The sequence below is a fragment of the Schistocerca gregaria genome, chromosome 2 (assembly GCF_023897955.1).
Source record: "Schistocerca gregaria isolate iqSchGreg1 chromosome 2, iqSchGreg1.2, whole genome shotgun sequence".
NCBI classification, from domain to species: Eukaryota; Metazoa; Arthropoda; class Insecta; order Orthoptera; family Acrididae; genus Schistocerca; species Schistocerca gregaria.
The window spans coordinates 886630758-886648921 of NC_064921.1; positions in this window are offsets into that span (position 1 = coordinate 886630758).

Here is an 18164-nt window from a genome sequence, read left to right on the forward strand (position 1 = left end):
TAGCATCGGGGAGAGGCTACAACCCTGTCTCACTTCCTTCCCAACCACTGCTTCCCTTTCATGTCCCTCGACTCTTATAACTACCATCTGGTTTCTGTACAAATTGTAAATAGCTTTTTGCTCCCTGTATTTTACCCCTGCCACCTTTAGACTTTGAAAGAGAGTATTCCAGTCAACATTGTCAAAAGCTTTCTCTAAGTCTACAAATGCTAGAAACGTAGGTTTGCTTTTCCTTAATCTTTCTCCTAAGATAAGGCATAGGGTCAGTATTGCCTCATGTGTTCCAACATTTCTACGGAATTCGAACTGATTTTTCCCGAGGTCGGCTTCTACCAGTCTTTCCATTCGTCTGTAAGGAATTCGCGTTTGTATTTTGCACCTTAAACTGATAGTTCGGTAATTTTCACATCTGTCAACACCTGCTTTCTTTGGGATTGGAATTATTATATTCTTCTTGAAGTCTGAGGGTATTTTACCTGTCTCATACATCTTGCTCACCAGATGGTAGAGTTTTGTCAGGACTGGCTCTCCCAAGGCTGTCAGTAGTTGTCTACTCCCGGGGCCTTGTTTCGACTCAGGTCTTTCAGTGCTGTGTCAAACTCTTCACGCAGTATCGTATCTCCCATTTCATCTTAATCTACATCCTCTTCCATTTCCATAATATTGTTCTCAAGTACATCGCCCTTGTATAGATCCTCTATATACTCCTTCCACCTTTCTGCTTAACTGATCTTCATCCACCTTATTCACCAGACTTAGCCCCCAAGTGACTTTCTGCTGTTCCATAACTTGAATCATTGGCTTGATGGGAAGAAATTTTCATCAAACGAAGTGATAATTTTAGTTAATGAGTATTTTGAAGTTTAACAGAACCTGTCTTTCCAGAGAGATGAAAAAGCTTGGGGATCTCTTGTCCAAGTGTACCCCGCAAAGGCGACTGTTGAGAAGTAAGGTAAGGTGTTATGAAACAAACATTTCTCCCTTGCTCTATTACCAGACTTGTCAAAACTGCCCTCATAAGTGATTACTAACCGCTGGTCAGCAGAAAACCCATATGCTTTTCATAGTCGTAGTTTAATTCATGAGTTTCAGTAAGAGCTTTGTGATGATCTCATCAAATCATTCTGAAAAATATCAGACATAAAGATGCATATTACATGAAAAGGACCTTATGAAACATTTAGAGGAAAAAAAGTCATATAGTTGATCTGAAGCACCCTGGATATGATACCAGCTCCAGTATAACTTTATTGGCTTATCTGATGTAACATTTCACTTTGTCTTTCAGGTAGCCACTTTGTCGTCAAAGAACAATGTGCATCCCGATCTCTTTAATAAGGCCAACAAAGTGCTTTTAAATACAATAGAAAAGTGTGACAGATTTCCAGTAATATACAGTCATCATCCAGCATTGTTATATTGGGCATTTCTGTCATATGAAGTGCCTTACAGGTTTCAATGTGATATAGTAAGTACAAAATTCATTTAATGTATGATAATGTGAGTGAAGGATTGTGGAATGAAATTTTCACTCTATAGTGGATTGTTGCTTTGTAACAAAAAACTTCTGATAGATTGAATTGTGCTGATCTGGGACTCAAACCTAGATATTTAACTTAAATAGCCTGTGGCACCAATGTGGTCAACACCAACATCGATCTGAGTATCGTCTTTGAACTAAGGTAAACATTATCTTTGTGCAGTTCCGCCATGTCAGTTATTTGTGAGCCCTTGATGTGTTCAGGTAAATAAACAAACTACTGCAAAATGGGAGTGTTGTTTGTTGTAACTGACCCAAACTTCCTCCTCACTGGTGACCCCGAGTTGTAACATCCTCCGTTTTTGCCGCTTTACTGTGTCCGCGGCCACCTCATTGGTTATTTTCGCGTGTATTACATCAACATGGAATTCGGACAATGACTTCGGCTCAACGCCTAACGCCGGATATTGTGATCGACATGTATTGTGTTGCGGGTGATGTACAGCCGCCAGGACTGCAACACGATGCCGCTCGCTCAACGATTACGCCCAGTTTCAGAAGATGTTTTCGAGCCCGTAGCAATAAGTGAGGAGGTTAGGAGTGTGCATGACTCCGGCTATCAAACGCCTTTGTCCCCACCACATGTGCATCGACTGTGCAGTTGCCGCTTATGGATCTCTGTGCAGTGCAGGACCAATGCCGATTTCTGCAAATGCTTCGTTGGACAACCTACCACTGCCAGAACAATGATTTGCCATGCCGCAATCCATACAGTACCATGCGGATACCTGCCACGCGGCCGGAACTGCTTCGTTCACAGGTCAACCTACTTATCATCCGACCACGCCCGCATGTGCCTCGGTTCAGCATCAACACGTGCCATCCTACTCCGATACCTCGGCCCGCAACAGGAACAATACCTTGTTATCTGTGCCTGACCTCCACCTCTGTCCCACTGCTACACCTCAATGTTTTGTGCCACGACATTCACCTTATCCGCACACTGTTTTGAGTGGAGTGATTATGAACAGTGAACTTTCACACATTCCGTCCCGCGTTCGACATCATTTCCCACAATGTTCTTCTAGACAGCCCGCACCTCCGCAGCCTTCCTGCAACACAGGTGGCCCCAGCTCTGATCATATGTCGAGCTTTCTGCGGACTAACATGTGTTCTCAAAATTGAACTTTTTCTCACCTGTCGCCCACGTGCCGGCTCCAGTCGAGCTACTGCTACCATTCTCGGCACATCTCGGTGCCTCATCTGTGTCGGTCTGCCTTGACGCGTCAATCTGAATGCACCCGCAACATGTTGAGCTTCCGCAACTGCAGTCGACACATTACGGTGTCTCACCTACATCGGCCTTCCATTTCGCGATGGATCGCACTCAACCACAACGTGTCACCTTCATGCTGCCACCTGAACAGCCGTCATTGCCACATCCCCTGGAGGAACACTCTCCTGGAATACTACAGCAACAACAGCTCGTTTCAGGCAGTGCCCCAACGAACTCAACTCAACCTTTTCTTCTGAACACTCTGCCGTGCTTAGTGTCACTGTCGCCATTTAATCCCGACAGAGCTACAACCTGGTTCAAAATTGCGGACGAAATGTTCGACCATTACAAACACGACGAGTCAATAAGATTTCTGTGCCTCATCACCCACCTGCATGAGCAGGAAGACTTGATTGCTGACCTGGTCGATGCCCCGGACTCATCTACCCAGTACACTCTAGTCAAAGAGACAGTTCTATATCCGCTTGCACGCTCAACTGAGGCAGCAATACGGCAAGTGCTCCACATCGAGCAACTAGGCAACAACAAACCTTCCCAGCTCTGGAGACGGCTACTTGCCCTGGTCAGTGCCAATCTATTCTCTGACACAGCTCTCCTCGCCATCTGGTCAGATAAACTATCTCCTCACATTCGCTTTGCTCTGGCTCAAAGGCCACCTGAACCTGTCGAGCAAAGAATGACGATTGCTGACAAGCTACATGACGCATCACTGCTCCAGTTTGCCAGCCACGGCCTACCTGACAAGTCTCAGGTTCAGGCTCATCGCCCTACGGCCAGGGCCGTACTGTGCCGACCGTTCCACTCGCTCAGGAAGCAGTAAACAAGCAACTGGGATGTCACCAGCTCTTCCCGCGGTCATGCCCCCTCCTGCAACTGAACCTGCTGCGGCCACCAAACCTTGGCCACCACCACTGGCAACGAACTTTCCACAGGAAATGCAACCGCACTACCTGTACTGTTACTTCCACACACAGTTTGGTGAGGCGGCACAGGACTGCAGACCACCCTGCTACTTCCTAAGCGCCTCCTGCACACAACATGACAGGCACCTCCAAGTGCTCCATTCTGTCCATGAACGACCAGATAATTGTGGACGACTTTACATTAAAGACATTTCGTCGGAATATCTTTTCCTAGTGGACACAGGCATCGATGTTTCACTGCTGCCCACATCCTTAGCATCATCGAACATCCGCCCTTCTCATACTTCACTGCAAGCCATGAATTCAACTAAACTACAATGCTCAGGTTCAACTTCACACGTCGTCTCACTCTCCGCAAACTGCAAACTCGAGTGGACTTTTTTAGTGTTCGAAATTGACAAACCTATACTAGGCATTGACTTCTTGCAACGCCACAAACTTTCACCGGACCTAGTGTGAAACACCGTGTTTCACCATCCGTCCAAGACTCACTTCCCCTGTGCTCCATCGAGCAACACTCCCCACCCCCCATGACATGTCGGTCCGGGCTCATCTCATCCGTACATGCTTGTCTCTGTCGACGATGTTACAAGAAACCACGCATACGTACCTTGTCGAGCTCGGACAGATTGTTCGCCTACGCAAGGAAAACTTCGAGCTCTCCCTTCGGCTCCACAAAACACAGCTCCAACTCTCCGATGCAACAAAGGAATTACAAACACTACAGCAAGGACAAAGCAAGGTCAGTAAGTGCGCCGAATGTGCTTGCAATCCCAGCAATCGAGCCTCCATGTGTTTACCTCCCTTTACCTCTCGCAACTGTGCTATCAAGGCTGCCATAACATGTACTGACAGCTCCGCAGGGCCACACCCTCCTAACATGGCAGCGTTTGACACTCAGCTGGTCACAAGCGCGCATGCGTGACAAGCATCATGTGTTCCCGAACTGATGGCTCCTACCCTGCCCCTCGTGGACAGCACCTCAAACTATGCAACTTCGGCTTCTGTGTGCTGCTGTGTGACCGCCACTGACAACACAAGCAGTGCACTCGCGCCTAGTGCTTCGCCCACGACCATCCTGCCACAGGCCGCGCCCTTGGACAATGGAGTCACTAACAGCTCACAAGCTCTACCAAGCACACCTGACCTTGGTGCCACTTCTTTGGGCTGGCGGCCATCTTGTCGCGTTGACTCCTGGGACACTGCCACCTCGGCTCTCGTTGGATCCGCCAAGTGGCTTCAAACACCACGACAACGCCTCGCCCGCCCCGCCCACCACACATTGTAAACAAACCTCCTCCCGTGCTGCCGGCAACATTTCCATCATCACACAAGGTCCCCCGATCTCCAGTAAACCACGTCATCTTTGTTCTGAGTGCCTCTCCGCCCTTAAAAAGCAGATTTCTGAACTACTAAGCTCTGGCGTCATTGAACCCTCTGCCAGTAGCTGGTCTATGCCCATACATATGATACCCAAGAAAGACAGGTCCTGGCGCATGTGCGGAGACTACCATCGACTAAACGCACGAACAATTATGGACACCTAACCCATACCCAACATTGGTGAATTTACCAGTTCCCTCGCAGGTGCGACCACGTTTTCTGTCATTGATTGCAAACGGGCCTACCACCAGATCCCCATGGCACCTGAAGACATCGAGAAGACAGCAATCACCACCCTGATCAGGTTATTTCAGTTTCGATTCATACCCTTCGGTCTAAAAAACGCAACCAAGACCTGGCAACGCTTCATCAACGAAGTGCTATTCGACCTAATATTCTTCGTTGCATATCTTGATGACATTCTTGTGTTCAGCTCCTCCGTCGAGGGCAACATTCGACATGTGCAAACTGTTATGAACACTCTTGCGGCAGCAGGCATCGAGACCAACCAGGACAAATTGCAGCTACATCAAACTGCTGTCACTTTTCTTGGTTTTCGTGTCTCTGCCGACGTTATTTCACCGCACCCTGAGAAAGTACAAACAATACTAAACCTACCCAGACATCCGTCATTCACAGGGCTCCGGCACTTTTTGGGGACAGTTAATTATTATCACCAACCTCTACCTCTGGCTGCGGGGATTCAGGCTCCACTGACAGACGCCTTGGCTGGCACCAACACTTCTGATCTCGGCCCATTCCATGGACCCCTGCTATGACTGACTCTTTCACTGCCCTCAAAAATCTTCTTGCCGAGGCCTGCACCATTGCGCATCGTCATCCCGATGCGCAGCATTTCATCACCACAGATGCGAGCAGTACTGCCATCGGTGCTGTCCTTAGCCAGACAATCGACGGCAAAACTTGGCCTCTGCAGTTCTTCTCGCGCAAGCTCACCAATGCACAACGGAAATATTCCGCGTTGGACAGGGAGTTGCTCGCGGTCTATGAAGCGATCAAGGATTTTAAGACTGACGTTGACGGACACCCTTTCTATGTTTTAACAGACCACAAACCCCTGGCTGCAGCCATTACAAACCCGCCAGCTGACCCACCTACTCGCGGCTTCAGGTACATGGACTTCATATCTGAGTTCACTACTGATGTCAGACACATAAAGGGTGCTGACAATATAGTTGCTGATTTCCTTTCATGAGTCGCAGCTCTCTGAGCTGCCTAACCTCCAACCCGCCAACAAGGACACACAAAACCTGATTTCAGACTCTACCTCTTCACTACACTTCGTCCACACCACCTTCCCTGGTATTTCTAGTGAGATCTGGTGCGACGACAGTACGGGCACGTTACGCCACCTCATCCCAACCATGCTCCGTGGAGGTTTCTTCAACGCACTGCATAATTTAGCCCACCCCGATGTTCGTTCATCTGCCCGCCTCGTTGCAGAGAGCTTTGTGTGGAGAAATGTAAACAAGGACTGCCAGAAATTGGCACGCTCCTGCGTCGCGTGCCAATGCTGCAAAGTTCACAAGCACTCTTTATCCCCCTCAGAGCCATTTCGATCCCTCCTGGGCGTTTCCAGCATATTCATATTGACATTGTCAGCCCCCCCTCTATCGACTTTCGTTATGTTCTCTCATCTATCGACCAAACAACTCGCTAGGTCGAGGTTGTTCCCATCCCCAATATTACAGCAGAAACTGTTGCTTGAGCTTTTGTCGAGTCATGGGTATCGCCTTTCGGATGTCCAGCTATCAACCAGACTGACTAGGGCAGACAGTTTGAGTCGACCCTGTTCAACGAGGTTTGTAACATCTGCGGCATCCGGTGCATCCATACCACAGCATATTACCCGCAAAGTAACGGGCTAGTTGACCGCTGGCACCACACTTTCAAGGCGGCTCTTCGATGCCACAACTCCCTATGGACGGAGGCCCTTCCCCTTGTGCTACTCGGCATTCATGCGATCTATAAGGAAGACCTCAAAGGCACAATAGCCGAGTTCATATACGGCCAGAACATTGTTCTCCCTGGCGAATTTGTGAGCCCTTCCGCTTCTCTCCCTCAGTTTGACTTACCTCCCTTTATGGACCGCGTCAGACGCCACTTCATCAACCTCCATATTCCTCTGCCTGCCAGCCACTCCCGCCCTAAAGTTCAGGTCCTGAAATCTCTGGACAATTGCGAATACGTCATGCTCCGAGATGACACTGTCCATGCTCCCCTCCAACCTCCATATACCGGCCCATACCAAGTTCTCTGGCGCTCAGCCAAAACCTATGACATCCAGATAAAAGATTCAGCTGTTACAGCCTCTCTCAACAGACGTAAGCCTGCTCATGTCGAGCATGCTTCTATCCCCCTTCAGGCCACAACCATGCCACTCACTGTCGTGGCTCACGACGCTCTGAGCACTCCCTCCACGTGGAACTTACAGACTCGGTTGAGTGACTTCCAGCTCCAATTGTCAAGCTCTTCTCTGACCTCGCCCTCTACTCCGGTCTCATGCATTCTGTCGAGTGCTCACACGCTCCCCACATCGAGCTTATCTACGATCACGCCCTAGCCACCGGGCCCTTCGCCGGTCCCTTCGACCTCTCCCCCATTGCCTGCCTTGCTCTGTCGAGGTTTCTCATGCCCCTCCTTCTTGAACGTGCCCTTGCTCGGGATGTTTGTGCCTGTCCCCCCAGACATAATCCATGACATCTCTATAATACTCATGACACAACCTCTGCCATTCCCTGCCACCTGGTGAAATGTGTTCCCCTCCCGCCCGATGTTGACCTGGACATGCTTCGTGTGTTCGCCACGCCCACCAGAGACATCATCGTTGTTGCTCCGTTCCACCCGCAAACTGCCGACCTCCCTGTTGCCGCATGGCCAGCACACTCAGTACGACGCCCAGCGCACTTTCTTCACGACATCTACCCCCACAACTCCCTGATGACGCTGTCAAGCTGACCGTGGTCCAGGTCCTGTGGACCACCCCTGCTGACGCCATAGTCACCCCCCCCCCCCCCCCGGTCTCGGCCTAGTACTCCGTACTAAGGGGGGAATGGGGGGGGGGACTATGTGGCGCTGATGAGGTCAACACCAGCATTGATCTGAGTATCATCTTTGAACTAAGCTAAACATTATCTTTGTGCAGTTCCACCATGTCCGTTCTTTGTAAGCCTTTGATGTGTTCAGGTGAATAAACGAACTACTGCAAAATGGGAGTGTTGTTTGGTGTAACTGACCCGAACTTCCTCCTCTAGCCAAATGTCCAGGTGTAAGTCATAGACCCATTCATAGTTTTAATCTGTCAGGAGTTTTAGTTAGGAATATATTCCATTTGTAACAATTCAATGTTGGGACATACAACATTCAGGTGATCATTGAAATTGCTGCATAGTTACTTCACCATGAAGTCATATCAAGAAAGTATTGTCACTGTACTACTGAAAACAAGACAAATGGAGCTGAAGGCAGTTGGGAGCTTGTTTCTCAGCATACCTCACGAAGAAATATACCACAGCCGATGCCAGCAGGGATCCCACTATTGTGATGTTCCTTTTGCAATATTTGTCATGTACAGGAAGTATGTTGCCATTAGTTTACGGTGAGACAATTAGACTAAGCTTATACATTTTTTTGTCAACATTAAAACATTATCTCTGGTTCTGTCAGTGTCACTTTTTATTACATTCTTGAGTATTCTGAGTCAACAGGGAATAAATAAAACTTTGTGAACAATGGATCATTATTTGTCATGTTGAAAGTAATGGGCAAAGTTCAATGAATTAGGTGCATATGGTCTTTCCTTTGCAATTGTCTGGCTTATTTTTTTATAAGACGCAAAGATCTATCACAACCATGATACAAGTTGTGGATAAATGATAAATGACTTTGCTGTTTAATTTCATCTACACACACACATAATGTTGAGTTAGAAGTGTCATTCAGCATCACATTAATAAAACATTGTTTATGATCTGATAATTATTTGTTACTGTCTTACAAACGATTCCTGTACATTATTGCTATCGTGACACAATACGAGCAGGAGGACTTTTGACCTCATAGTCCTGCAGCCACATTGTTATTGTTGCTTACTACATTCAACTCTATTGAGCTTTTCTTGAAATGTTATTAGATACCTGTCTGCATTTGCAATTGAAATTTTGAAACTAGTTACTCACTATTTTATTAGCTGCAACTGTGGTTGGAGCATGAAGAAGATGATGCAGGAGGAATTCTGACTCACCTCCTTCTCACTAAATATGAAGCAAGCTTCTGCCTCTTGGTACGTTTTAAGTTTCCTGCTTCAAAAACTATCCAAGTGTAAAAATCATTAAAAGTTTCAGCTTGCTTTTCAAAATTTTAAATTCAACAGTAATCCTTGTTTTATGTTCTTTATAGTATTTTTTTCTTGTAAAGGATGTTATTCAGCAAAGCAAAAACCCAGTTCTCTCAAGAGGAATGTTAGTGTTCAACAAAGCTATGTTACATGAGCAACAAAATCATAAAGATATTCTGATAGGTTTACTGTGGAATATGCTACCGAGGGTGCTAGCAAAATACAGCACTGGGATCACCCCACTTTGTGGTAAGTTTAATGCATGTCATCTATTCCTTTGGTACTCTTGCAAATGGTTTTATCACTATTCTAATAATCATTTACATTGGTTAACAGAATTTTTGCTTGAAATGAAAATTACTTTTCAGATGTAAATGTAGCCACATTTATGCAGTTGGCTTGTGTTTCATCCCCTGGTCATCTAAATGCAACAGATGTAACTCGTGCAGCTATTTTTGTGTCTAGCATACTTTCTAGTCAAAAGTCATCATCTTTGGAATTTGATGTAGCAGCTGTGCGACTTGCCTTACACCTGCTTCTGGCTTCTATTGAGTCAAGGGATATAAGAGGTTTGTACCTTACATTTTAATGATATACTTAGACTCCGTCTTCACTCAGGGTAAAAAGTCACAATGTAACTAAAAACACTTTGTAAAATAAAATTACTTGCTCAATTCAACAATGATGACAGTTTCAATGCCAAGTTCGTAGCTGACCCTGTCAGCTCAGATCTAAACTTCACTGAGATTTTATTATGAATGTGTCCTCCAACTGTGCCTCTCAAAGCATATCCAGCTAATATTATGTAATAGGTTGTATATAACCAATACGTTACCCACCCAGATACCCAGACGCATTAAAGTTAGACCGTCAGTGACAGCGCCACTCGAGTTCCTGCTGCTAATAAGGCGAGTACACAATTTCGTTTATAACATATATTTATGAAACATGCGTGACTTATTTTCTGTTACCCATGGAGTTACTAGTATACTTTTGTAATTTCTTGCCTGTTTGAGTGCTTATTAGGAACAACCTTTTATTTTAATAACAGTGTAGCGTAGAGTACCACCATTGCTGTCTACCATCGTATCGTAAAGGTTCTTGTTTGTTTTGCTTAGAGCAGCACAGTGTTGGTTAGGCTGTCAGTGACAGAGCTGCTCGAGTTCCTTCTGCTAATAAGGTGAGTACACCGTTTGGTTTATTTCAAATTTCTACGAGTTTCAAACTGGAGCAACTTCAGAAATGGGTAGGAACTGTGATTGCTGTGTACAGATGAGAACTGAATTGGTGACCCTTCACTCACAGCTCCAGGCAGCATTGGTTTCCATAAAGCAGCTTGAGTCTGCTGCCAAGGGGCATCACTGTGAGGAATCAGATGCAGGGTTGCGAGGGACGTCGAGCACAACCCAAATGTCCCCTGATTGGTCCACTGCTGTGGCCACCCCGGGTACTGCCTGCACAGAGGTTGACCCCTTACCCACGGTTGAGGGGGCAGTCATCCCAACGTCTGGCATGTAACAAAAGACTTTCCAAGGGGCCGATCGTAGGGCCTCCTCGGTTCATTTGATGTACAAGTTTCAGGAGTTATCAGTGGCTGACGAATTCTCTGAGCTGGATGCAGTCATCCACCCTGTTCTAGAGGAAGCTTCTTGGCCCACAAGGTCTAGGAATTCACAGAGGGTGTGTTTGCTGGTAGTTGAGAGCTCAAGGAGGGGAAGGAATCCAGTTTGCAGCTGGTAGTTGAGAGCTCAAGGAGGGAAAGGAATCCAGTTTGCACTCCATTTGTATACCGGGGGGAGTCATCCCGGGTGTGGAAAGGGTGCTACAGGGTGGTGCAGCCAACTGCAGGTGGTGGCCCATGTCGGAACCAATGACGTGTGTCACTTTGGATTGGAACAGAGTCTCTTTGGTTTCAGGCAGCTAGCAAAATTCGTAAAGACTGCCTGTCTTGCTTGCAAGATTAAGGCGGAGCTCACCATCTGCAGCATTGTCAACAGAACTGACTGTGGTCCTTTGGTGCAGAGCTGAGTGGAGGGTCTGAATCATAGGCTCAGGCGGTTCTGTGATTATGTAGGCTGCAGATTCCTTGACTTGCTCCATTGGGTGGTGGGTTTCTGGGTTCTGCTTAATAGGTTAGGAGTCTGATACACACAGGAAGTGGCTATACAGGTAGCAGGTGCTATATGGAAGGGACTGGTCCATATTTTTAGGCTAGAGGGTCTCAGGAAACCACAGAAAGGGCGTCCGTCTAAAAGGGTGCAGGTAAAACACAGTAAGGTAGTTGTAGAAATGATCAGTATTGTAGTTCTCAATTGTCGTAGCTGTGTTAGGAAAGAACCAGAGCTCCAAGCCCTAGTAGAAAGCCCTAAAGCTCAGATAGTTGTTGTTGTTGTCTTCAGTCCTGAGACTGGTTTGATGCAGCTCTCCATGCTACTCTATCCTGTGCAAGCTTCTTCATCTCCCAGTACCTACTGCAACCTACATCCTTCTGAATCTGCTTAGTGTATTCATCTCTTGGTCTCCCTCTACGATTTTTACCCTCCACGCTGCCCTTCAATGCTAAATTTGTTATCCCTTGATGCCTCAAAACATGTCCTACCAACCGATCCCTTCTTCAAGTCAAGTTGTGCCACAAACTTCTCTTCTCCCCAATCCTATTCAATACCTCCTCATTAGTTACGTGATCTATCCATCTTATCTTCAGCATTCTTCTCTAGCACCACATTTCGAAAGCTTCTATTCTCTTCTTGTCCAAACTAGTTATCGTCCATGTTTCACTTCCATACATGGCTACACTCCAAACAAATACTTTCAGAAAAGACTTCCTGATATATAAATCTATATTCGATGTTTCCTTGCCATTGCCAGTCTACATTTTATATCCTCTCTACTTCGACCGTCATCAGTTATTTTACTTCCTAAATAACAAAACTCCTTTACTACTTTAAGTGCCTCATTTCCTAATCTAATTCCCTCAGCATCACCCAATTTAATTTGACTACATTCCATTATCCTCGTTTTGCTTTTTTGATGTTCATCTTATATACTCGTTTCAAGACACTGTCCATTCCGTTCAACTGCTCTTCCAAGTCCTTTGCCGTCTCTGACAGAATTACAATGTCATCGATGAACCACAAAGGTTTTACTTCTTCTCCATGAATTTTATTTAATACCTACTTCGAATTTTTCTTTTGTTTCCTTTACTACTTGCTCAATATACAGAGTGAATAACATAGGGGAGAGGCTACAACCCTGTCACACTCCTTTCCCAACCACTGCTTCCCTTTCATGCCCCTCGACTCTTATGACTGCCAACTGGAATCTGTACAAACTGTAAATAGCATTTCGCTCCCTGTATTTTACCCCTGCCACCTTCAGAATTTGAAAGAGAGTATTCCAGTCAACAATGTCAAAAGCTTTCTCTAAGTCTACAAATGCTAGAAACATAGGTTTGCCTTTTCTTAATCTTTCTTCTAAGATAAGTCGTAAGGTCAGTATTGCCTCACATGTTCCAACATTTCTACGGAATCCAAACTGATCCTCCTGAGATCCGCATCTACCAGTTTTTCCATTCGTCTGTAAAGAATTGGTGTTAGTATTTTGCAGCTGTGATTTATTAAACTGATAGTTCGGTAATTTTCACATCTGTCAGCACCAGCTTTCTTTGGGATTGGAATTATTATATTCTTCTTGAAGTCTGAGAGTATCTTGTCTGTCTCATACATCTTGCTCACTAGCTGGTAGAGTTTTGTCATGACTGGCTCTCCCAAGGCCGTCAGTAGTTCTAATGGAATGTTGTCTACTCCGGGGGCCTTGTTTCGACTCAGGTCTTTCAGTGCTCTGTCAAACTCTTCACACAGTATCTTATCTCCCATTTCATCTTCATCTACATCCTCTTCCATTTCCATAATATTGTCCTCAAGTACATCGCCCTTGTATAAACCTTCTATATACTCCTTCCATATTTCTGCCTTACTTTCTTTGCTTAGAACTGGGTTGCCATCTGCGCTCTTGATATTCATACATGTGGTTCTCTTCTCTCCAAAGGTCTCTTTAATTTAACTGTAGGCAGTATCTATCTTACCCCTAGTGAGATAAGCTTCTACATCCTTACATTTGTCCTCTATCCATCTCTGCTTAGCCACTTTGCACTTCCAGTCGGTCTCATTTTTGAGACGTTTGTATTCCTTTTTGCCTGCTTCATTTACTGCATTTTTATATTTTCTCCTTTCATCAATTACATTCAATATTTCTTCTGTTACCCAAGGATTTCTAGCAGCCGTCTTCTTTTTACCTACTTGATCGTCTGCTGCCTTCCCTACTTCATCCCTCAGAGCTACCCATTCTTCTTCTACTGTGTTTCTTTCCCCCATTCCTGTCAATTGTTCCCTTATGCTCTCCTTACATTCAATATTTCTTCTGTTACCCAAGGATTTCTAGCAGCCGTCTTCTTTTTACCTACTTGATCGTCTGCTGCCTTCCCTACTTCATCCCTCAGAGCTACCCATTCTTCTTCTACTGTGTTTCTTTCCCCCATTCCTGTCAATTGTTCCCTTATGCTCTCCTTGAAACTCTGTACAACCTCTGGTTCTTTCAGCTTATCCAGATCCCATGTCCTTAAATTCCCACCTTTTTGCAGTTTCTTCAGTTTTAATCTACAGGTCATAACCAATAGATTGTGGTCAGAGTCGACATCTGCCCCTGGAAATGTCCTACAGTTTAAAACCGGATTCCTAAATCTCTGTCTTACCATTATATAATCTATCTGATACCTTCTGGTATTGCCAGGATTCTTTCATGTATACAACCTTCTTTTATGATTCTTGAACCAAGTGTTAGCTATGATTAAGTCATGCTCTGTGCAAAATTCTACCAGACGACTTCCTCTTTCATGTCTTAGCCCCAATCCATAATCACCTACTATATTTCCTTCTCTCCCTTTTCCTACTGACGAATTCCAGTCACCCATGACTATTAAATTTTTGTCTCCCTTCACTACCTGAATAATTTCTTTTATCTCATCATACATTTCATCAATTTCTTCATCATCTGCAGAGCTAGTTGGCATATAAACTTGTACTACTGTAGTAGGCATGGGCTTTGTGTCTATCTTGGCCACAATAATGCGTTCACTGTGCTGTTTGTAGTAGCTTACCCGCACTCCTAGTTTTTTATTCATTATTAAACCTACTCCTGCATTACCCCTATTTGACTTTGTATTTATAACCCTGTATTCACCCGACCAAAAGTCTTGTTCCTCATGCCACCGAACTTCACTAATTTCCACTATATCTAACTTTAACCTATCCATTTCCCTTTTTAATTTTTATAACCTACCTGCCCGATTAAGGGATCTGACATTCCACCCTCCCATCTGTAGAATGTAGAACGCCAGTTTTCTTTCTCCTGATAACGACATCCTCCTGAGTAGTCCCTGCCCGGAGATCCGAATGGGGAACTATTTTACCTCTGGAATATATTACCCAAGAGGACGCCATTATCATTTAATCATACAGTAAAGCTGCATGTCCTCGGGAAAAATTATGGCTGTAGTTTCCCCTTGCTTTCAGCCGTTCGCAGTACCAGCACACCAAGGCCGTTTTGGTTAATGTTGCAAGGCCAGATCAGTCAATCATCCAGACTGTTGCCCTTGCAACTACTGAAAAGGCTGCTGCCCCTCTTCAGCAACCACATGTTTGTCTGGCCTCTCCGTTGTGGTTGCACCTACGATACGGCCATCTGTATCGCTGAGGGACGCAAGCCTCCCCACCAACGGCAAGGTCCATGGTTCCTTCACCAAAGAAGATGAAGTAAATATTCCTGAATTCCAAACAAGAACAACTGCCAGGATGAGAAACATAGAAATAGATATCACCGGTGTAGCAAAGCAGCTTAAATCACTTAATAAAGGCAAACCAGATAGTTATAGGTACGGAAAGCTGGCTAAAGCTGCAAATAAGTTCAGCTGAAATGTTTTCAGACAACATAACAGTGTTCAGAAAGGATAGATTAAATACAGTTGGTGGTGGAGTACTTATTGCTGTTAGAAGTAATTTATCTTGTAGTGAAATTGAATTAGATAGTTCCTGCAGAATAGTATGGGTAGAGGTTATACTTGACAATCGGACTAAACTATTAATTGGATCAATTTACCGACTCCCCGCCTCAAAAGATATAGTTTCTGAACAGTTCAAAGAAAACCTGAGTCTCATTTCAAATAGGTACCCCACTCATACAATTATAGTTGGTGGCGACTTCAATCTACCCTTGATGTGCTGGAAAAATTATATGTTTAAAGCCGGCAGCAGGCATGAAACATAATCTGAAATTGTACTGAATGCTTTCTCTGATAATTATTTTGAACAATTAGTTCATGAGCCCACTCAAAGCGTAAATGGTTGTGAAAGCATACTTGACCCCTTCACAACAAATAATCCTGGACAAATAGTGCGTATCATGACGAATAGAGGGATTAGCAACCACAAGGCAGTTGCTGCTAGGCTGAATAGCATAACACCCACAACCATCAAAAATGAATGCAAAGTACATCTATTTAAAAAAGCTGAAAAAATGCTCTTAATGCCTTTTTAAGAGACAGTCTCCACTCCTTCCAATCTGATCATGTAATCGTAGAAAAGATGTGGAATGATTTCAAAGAGATAGTATCGACAGCAATTGAGAAATATACCACATAAATTAATAAGTGATGGTACTGATCCCCCATGGTACACAAAATGGATCAGATCGCTGTTGCAGAATCAATGAAAAAAGCTTTTCAAATTTAAAAGAATGCAAAATCCCCAAGATTGGCAAAGTTTTGAAGAAGTTCTAAATGTAGCGCGTATTTCAATGCGAGACGTTTTTAATAAATTCCACAATGAAACTCTGTCTCGGAATCTTGCAGGAAACCCAAAGAGATTCTGGTCATATAGAAATCACACCAGTGGCAAGCTGCAATTAATACTTTCACTGTGTGTTAACAACGGTGAAGTCACTGATGACAGTGCCACTAAAGTAGAGTTATTAATCACGGTTTTCCAAAACTCCTTCACCAAAGAAGATGAAGTAAATATTCCTGAATTCCAATCAAGAACAACTGCCAGGATGAGAAACATAGAAATAGATATCACCGGTGTAGCAAAGTAGCTTAAATCACTTAATAAAGGCAAACCACCAGTCCAGATTGTATACCAGTCAGGTTCCTATCAGAGTATGCTGGTACAATAGCTCCATATTTAACAGTTTTACACGACCGCTCACTTACAGAAAGATCTGTACCTAAAGAATGGAAAATTGCTCAAGTCACACCCCCAATACCTATACCACTAACGTCGATTTGCAATAGGGTTTTGGAACATATACTGTATTCTAACATTATGAAGTACCTTGAAGAAAACTATTAATTGACACATAGTCAGCACGGATTCAGGAAACTTAGTTGTTATGAAACACAACTAGCTCTTCGTTCTTGTGAAGTAATGAGTGCTATCAACAGGGGATGTTAAATTGATTCCATATTTTTAGATTTTCAGAAGGTGTTCGCCACAGTTCCTCACAAGCGCTTCTAACCAAACTTTGTGCCTATGGAATATCGCCTCAGTTGCATGACTGGGTTCGTGTTTTCCTGTCAGAAGGGTCGCAGTTCATAGTAATAGATGGAAAGTCATCGAGTACAACATAAGTAATATCCGGCATTCCCCAAGGAAGTGTTATAGGCCCTCTATTGTTCCTGATCTATATTAATGACATAGGAGACAATCTGAGTAGCTGTCTCAGATTGTTTGAAGATGATGCTGTCACTTACCATCTTGTAACATCATCAGAGGACCAAAACGAATTTAAAAATTATTTAGATAAGATATCTGTATGGTGCGAAAAGTGGCAATTTACACTGAATAAAGAAAAGTGTGAAGTTATTCACATGAGTACTAAAAGAAATCTGCTAAATTTCGATTACATGATAAGTCGCACAAATGTGAAGGCTGTAAATTCAACGAAATACTTAGGGATTACAATTACAAATAACCTAAATCAGAACGATCACATAGATAATGTTGTGGGTAGAACACTTAGAAGATGCAACATATCTCCTAAAGAGACTGCTTAAATTACACTTGTGCACACTGTTCTGGAGTATTGCTGTGCAGTGTGGGATCCGCATCAGGTGGGGCTGACAGATGACATCGAAAAAGTTCAAAGAAGGTGGCTCATTTTGTGTTGAGGAGATAGAACCACAGACATGATATGTGAATTTGAGTGGCAATCGTTAAAACATAGGTGTTTTTCGTTGTGACGGGATCTCCTCATGAAATTTCAATCGCCAGTTTTCTCCTTCAGTTGCGAAAATATTCTTTTGCCACCCACTACACCGGGAGAAATGATCATCATGATAAAATAAGATAAATCAGGGTTTGCACAGAAAAATTTAAGTGCTCATTTTTCCTGTGGGCCGATTGAGAGTGGATTGGAAGAGAAACAGCTTGAAGGTGGTTCATTGAACCCTTTGCCAGGCACTTAATTGTGAACAGCAAAGTAATCATGTAGATGTAGAAGTGCCTGCTTCCAGGACATGGGGAAGCATGCCAACACTGGATGGAATTCATCTTGTGGATTAATGACAGATCCATTGTCACATCAACTTAACTAAGTACCAAGCTCATTCCCCTGTCCCACCTCAGTTACACACTTTGGAGAAGAGAAAGAGAGAGGTGGGGGGAGCTGGTA